This window comes from Palaemon carinicauda, chromosome 45 (genome assembly GCF_036898095.1).
Source record: "Palaemon carinicauda isolate YSFRI2023 chromosome 45, ASM3689809v2, whole genome shotgun sequence".
Taxonomy (NCBI): Eukaryota; Metazoa; Arthropoda; class Malacostraca; order Decapoda; family Palaemonidae; genus Palaemon; species Palaemon carinicauda.
The window spans coordinates 20983118-20989936 of NC_090769.1; the positions used below are offsets into that span (position 1 = coordinate 20983118).

A 6819-nucleotide genomic window follows, 5' to 3' on the forward strand; every position below is an offset into this window, starting at 1 on the left:
CAAATAGCCCAGTGAGGAAAGTGTATAACGAAACAGATATAATGGTGTATCTAAGTGTACCCTCAAGCAAGAGAACAATAACCCAAGAGAGTGCAAGACCATGGTACAGAGGCTATGGCACTACCCAAGACTAGAGAACAATGGTTTAATTTTGGACTGTCCTTCTAGAAGAGCTGCTTACCATAACTATTATGCTGCAAGTGTTGTGTATAGCAACATTGCCAAGCAATCTACAACAGAAATCAAGCAACAGAAACAAAGCAATAATTCACTTTAGTTTTTAAAGACTTATAAAATTCACTTTTGTTTTTAAATATTTATAAAATTCACTTTTGTTTTTAAATGCTTATAAAATTAGCTTTTGTTTTTAAATACTTATAAAATTCACTTTTGTTTTTAAATACTTATAAAATTCACTTTAGTTTTTAAATACTTATCAAATTCACTTTTGTTTTTAAATACTTATATAAAAATTCATTTTTGTTTTTAAATACTTATATAAAATTCACTTTTGTTTTTAAATACTTATAAAATTCAATTTTGTTTTTAAATACTTATAAAATTCACTTTCGTTTTTAAATACTTATAAAATTCACTTTAGTTTTTAAATACTTATAAAATTCACTTTAGTTTTTAAATACTTATCAAATTCACTTAAGTTTTTAAATACTTATCAAATTCACTTTAGTTTTTAAATACTTATCAAATTCACTTTTGTTTCACTTTTGCGTGAAGGTAAAGAATCAGTATTAATACATTTGGGCTTTTTAAAACAAATGGTTGAGATGATAAAGGGCCAAAGAAATAAGTGGATGAGGAAACAAATGGGAGAGGGAAACAAATGGATGAAGAAACAAAAAGCTGAAGAAACAAATTGGAGAAGAAACAAAATGAAGAAGAAACAAAAAAAGCTGAGGAAACAAATGGATGAAGAAACAAAAAGCTGAAGAAACAAATGGGAGAAGAAACAAAAAAGCTGAGGAAACAAAAAGCTGAAGAAACAAAATAGTTGAGGAAACAAATGGATGAAAAAAAAATTTATTCTTCTCTTGTAGTTTATTCACTTCCTTGTTTCCTTTCCTCACTGGGCTATTTTTCCTTGTTGGAGCCCTTGGCTTATAGCATCATGCTTTCCCGACTATGGTTGTAGCTTTTCTTGTAATAATAATAATAATAATAATAATAATAATAATAATAATAATAATAATAGTGTATGAAGAGGAAATCTGTAAAACAAATGAAGCTTTGACTAGAATTTAATGGCCAAAGAAATACGAAGAGAGAGAGAGAGAGAGAGAGAGAGAGAGAGAGAGAGAGAGGTTGTCAGGGGAGGTCTGCCCTAGGGGCAGAGGAGGCGAGTTGAGGTGGTAGTGCCTTACAAGGCTTTGGGGGCACAACCGCATGGCCATCTTGAATCAGACACAGACATTCTCTCTCTCTCTCTCTCTCTCTCTCTCTCTCTCTCTATACTTGCCTGTACTATGCACATGTATAGGAATGAAGTTTGGTCCAACTGTCATTATTAAAACCTCTCTCTCTCTCTCTCTCTCTCTCTCTCTCTCTCTCTTTCGTATTTATTTGAGCATCAAATTCCAGTCAAAGCTTCATTTGTTGGACAGATTTTCTCTTCATACACTATTATTATTATTATTATTAATATTATTATTATTATTATTATTATTATTATTATTATTATTATTATTATAATGAAGTTTGGTCCAACTGACGTTATCAAAAGGAGTGATGTAACGACAGCCATGGGACTTTAGTTACTCAAACGCAATTCCCTTCAAAAATTATCCTTTTCGGTCATAGATAATGAAAATAATCTAGGAAACTCACTAGAGCGCAGACCTCCGCCGCGACAGCTTATTTCTCGACCTTTTGCTCCACCTTGACCTTTGACCTTAACATGCAATAATTAGCGTGGATTTTCATACACTCAAATATGAACCAAGTTTGAAGTCTCTGATAACGATGTCCAAACTTATGGCTGATTACGTGAATTGGACATTTTGCTTGACTGTGACCTAGACCTTTGACCTAGACCTTCCAAAATTTAACCATTTCCAGCTTTTACATAACAGTTAATCCCTGCAAGTTTCATTACTTTACGATTTAAATTGTGGCCAGGAAGCTGCTGTTATATTATTATTATTATTATTATTATTATTATTATTATTATTATTATCACAAACAAACACACAAACATGGCCAAAAAACATAACCTCCTTCCAACTTCGTTAGCGGAGGTAATAAGTAGTTGTAAAAGAAGAAGCAGAGGAAAAGAATAAAGTAAACAAGAATCTCATCGCTTGATTCTTCTACAAAACCTCGATCAGGAATCCAGCAACTTTTATATTTCTCCGCCAGAGGGCGATGTAAACATGGGTTACGTCTTCGCTGTCCACCATTAAGAAAACCGCATCGCTCATCATAAACCATAAGGTTACGTATCTCCATTTCCTGCCTTTATGAAATTATTATTATTATTATTACTATTATTATTATTATTATTATTATTATTATTATTACTTACTTACTTCTACGCTACAACCCTGGTTGGAAAAGCAGGAAGCTATAAGCCCAAGGGCTCCAACAGGGAATAATAGCCCAGCGAGGAAAGGCAACATGGAAATAAATAAAACTACAAGAGAAGTAATGAAAATTCAAAATAAAATATTTCAAGAACATTAACAACATTAAATTAGATCTATCATATATAAACTATAAAAACTTCCTAAAAATAAGAGGAAGAGAAACAAGGTAGAATAGCGTGGCCGAGTGTACCCTCAAGCTGGAGAACTCTAACCCAAGACAAGTGGAAGGCCATGGCCTGGAAGAAGCGGGGGAAGGAAGGGGGGGGGGGGAAATTGTGCCTGGAAACAATACAGTTCAAGAGGCAAGACTTATGTTGCTTTGGAATACCATTAAAGATGAAATAAACAATCGAGTTTGTATTCTAGATGCGTAAAAATGCTATTCATCTAAGTCTCTTGCTTGAGGGTACACTCGTGCACACTATTCTGTTTCTCTTTCTCTTGTTTTATTTTAAGTTTTCATAGTTTATATATGAAATATCTAACTTAATGTTGTTACTGTTTTTGAAATATTTCATTTTGATTGTTCATTACTTCTCTTGTAGTTTATTTATTCCTCATTTCCTTTCCTCACTGGGCTATTTGTTTCCGGTTGGAGCCTTGGGCTTATAGCATCCTGCTCTTCTTTCTAGGGTTGTAGCCTAGCTTGTAATAATAATAATGATAATAATAATAATAATAATAATAATAATAATAATAATAATAATAATGTTTGCCTTCATCAACATTCCACTGCAAACAGGTTGTCGAAGCAGATGAAGATAGCAGTATCTTTTATCCAAAAGCATTCTTACGATCTTCCTTCTACCCGTACAACTCCACACACTCAAGATATGCCGCCATTCATGATTTTGTCTTCCCTTTCGCTTCAATGAAGCCTTTCTCTTTCACTTTCATTCATTCATAAGGATTGAACCGCCGCTAAAAACTGGGGGTCTTTGAGGAATGAAAATCGGGATCTTTTGAGGACTGATAATAGGGATCCTTGAGGAATGCTAATAGGGATCTTTGAGGAATAAAAATAGGGATCTTTGAGGAATAGAAATCGGGGTCTTTGAGGAATAAAAATCGGGGTCTTTGAGGAATAAAAAATCGATATCTTTGAGGAATAAAAATCGGGATCTTTGAGGAATAAAAAACGATATCACTGAGGAATAAAAATCGATATCTTTGAGGAATAAAAATCGGGATCTTTGAGGAATAAACATCGAGATCTTTGATGAATAAAAATCGATATCTTTGAGGAATAAAAATCGGGATCTTTGAGGAATAAAAATCGATATCTTGAGGAATAAAACTCGGGATCTTTGAGGAATAAAATAAAAGATCTTTGAGAAATAAAAATGGGGATCTTTGAGGAATAAAAATCGATATCTTTGAGGAATAAAAATCGGGATCTTTTGAGGAATAAAACTCGGGGTCTTTGAGGAATAAAATAAAAGATCTTTGAGATATAAAAATGGGGATCTTTGAGGATTAAACTCGGGATCTTTGAGGAATAAAAATAGGGATTTTTGAGGAATAAAACTCGGGATCTTTGAGGAATAAAAATAGGGATTTTTGAGGAATAAATATTGGAATCTTTGAGGAATACAAATCGGATTCTTTCAGGAATAAATGTCGGGATCTTTGAGGAATAAAAATAGGGATCTTTGAGGAATAAATATTGGAATCTTTGAGGAATGATAATAGGGATATTTGAGGAATAGAAATCGGGATCTTTGAGGAATAGAAATCGGGATCTTTGAGGAATAGAAATCGGGAGCTTTGAGGAATAAAAATCGAGGTCTTTGAGGAATAAATATTGGAATCTTTGAGGAATAGAAATATGGATCTTTGAGGAATGAAAAAAAAAATAAAATCTTTGAGGAATAAAAATGGGGATCTTTGAGGAATTTTCGCGTTGAAAAAGCTAAACTTTATTTGCGATGATTCAACCGAGCCATAATAGTAGACCCGGAAGGCTGATGACTTGCATGTTATTTGTCAGCAGTCTTCTGCAGGTTAATAGTCTGCGGCCTTCTGCAGGTTATCGTTAGCAGGACGAGCCAGCAATTAATCTTTGATCATAACAGCTCTTTAAGATGTGTTTTTTTTTCTTTTTTTTTTTTTAAAGAAGATACATTAGATGAACTCATCATCATCATCATCACCTCCTACGCCTATTGATGCAAAGAGCCACAATTAAATCTTGCCAGTCGTCTCTATCTTGAGCTTTTAATTCGATACTTCTCCATTCATCATCTACTTCACGCTTTACAGGCCTCAGCCATGTAGGCCTGGGACCTTCATATGAATGAATAAAAGAAAAAAACGAGACAGAAATGGGATAAAAGGAGAAAAAAATAACGAATGAAATAATAGGCATAGAGAAAAATACGATGGTCATTAAACAGTGGTGAGAGAGAGAGAGAGAGAGAGAGAGAGAGAGAGAGAGAGAATTCCCAGTCTCTCTGAATCTACTTCTCCTCATTCAACTTTCTAACTAGCCCAAATGTCGGTCTAGGTATAGCATGGTCTAGGTCATATATCTAGACCGTGCCTATATCTAGAGTCCTGGACCGTGGTCGTGCCCTCTTTTCTCAACAAGTCCTACGACCTAGTCAACAGATAACCATATTCAGCCCTTTTGATTAACCGGACCACGCCCTCCCAAGAAAAAGGATGACCTTGTCTTAATATGGGAAGCGGGGTTGACCTAAGGAAGGTGGGTCCAACAGATATGGATTTAAAAGAGCTATTTTGATAGTGATGACGTGTTGGGGATTCATCGAAGTTGATGATAATGATGATGATGATGACAACTGATGACAAATGTTATCCAAAAGACGATTTCTTTATCAATAGGCCTATGCTGTTCCAGGTGTAAAAGCCCGTGCTGGCATATGGCCATTGAAATAGCAGTATTTCTTCCTTTACTTTGAAGTTTATTGTTTTTTTTTTCTTTTTCTTTTTAATTAATCAACGAACTTTGAACAGGAACAACATGTTAAGCAAATGGTTATCCAAAAGATGATTTTTTTCATAGGCCTATGCTCTTCCAGGAATATAGGCCCCTGCTGGAATATGGCCATCTAAATACCAGTATTTCTTATTTTACTTTGAAGTTCATTTTTGGTTTTATAATTTAATTATTCCACGTACTTTGAACAGGAATGTTAATAATAATAATAATAATAATAATAATAATAATAATAATAATAATGCAGAGGGTGTTCTATTGTACAGTATATTTTCAGTACAGATTGGCGCTCTGTATCTACAATACAGAATAGCACTTTACTCTATATTTACAGTACAGATTAAAGAACGTGGGAAGGAGTCACGAAGTACAGGAGAGTCATATTTCATAAAAGAGGGTGGGGGGAGGGGGGGTAGATGTAAGCAGGTGTAGAAGAAGATGGAGAGGGAGGGGGATGCTTTGTAAGAGAAGGTAAAAAGGAAGAAAAAAATTAGGATAAATATACTAACTGGCAACCCGAGAAGGTAAAGAGGAAGAAAATATACTAACTGGCAACCCCAGCAGTTTCTAACGAGCTACGTGCGATGAATTTTGAAATTTTGTTTCATCAGTTTTGACGCCGACTGTACTACATAATTATGATCATAATTTTAAACAAGAGCTTAGCTTACCTTTGCTTGGCCGCGCCTTTATGGTCTTTATGGTCACTTCTGAAATGTGCAGAATAAATGAATATTAATAATAAAAAAATGGAAAATGAAAAGAAACAATTAATTTGTTATATTTTTTTTTTGGTTTCTTATAACAAAATCAAACGATGATTGATATAAGAGTTTAGATAAAATGTAAATATGTACTTATAAACACTTCTTCATTATATATATATATATATATATATATAAATATATATATATATGTGTATATTTTATATATATACATACGTATAAATACATGCATATTATATATATGTATATTATTTATATATATATATATATATATATATATTGAAAAATGGTTGAAATTTACATATTTACATTTTATGTAAGCTTTTATATCATATCAATCATCGCTTTGATATAATATATATATATATATATATATATACATTTCTACATATGAATAATAAAAATTTACCTCACAGATCAACTTACAAACCGTAAAATTAAATCAGCAATAAAACAATTAAAATTCTTATCTTTAATTTCAGTTTCCCTGACCACGCTGAACAAAAACTATAAAATCAACTTCGCCCACTTA

At 33.0% G+C, this 6819-nt stretch overlaps 1 protein-coding gene across 1 annotated transcript in view; it reads right to left on the reverse strand.

The window, feature by feature from the left end:
• Positions 1-6277, reverse strand: part of LOC137634838 (titin-like) — an 81706-nt gene extending 75429 nt beyond the window's left edge. Inside the window, exon 1 of the mRNA XM_068367390.1 lies at positions 6234-6277. The gene's annotated coding sequence lies outside the window, so the exon portion shown is untranslated. The remainder of the gene's footprint in view (positions 1-6233) is intronic.
• Positions 6278-6819: the final 542 nt, after the last annotated feature.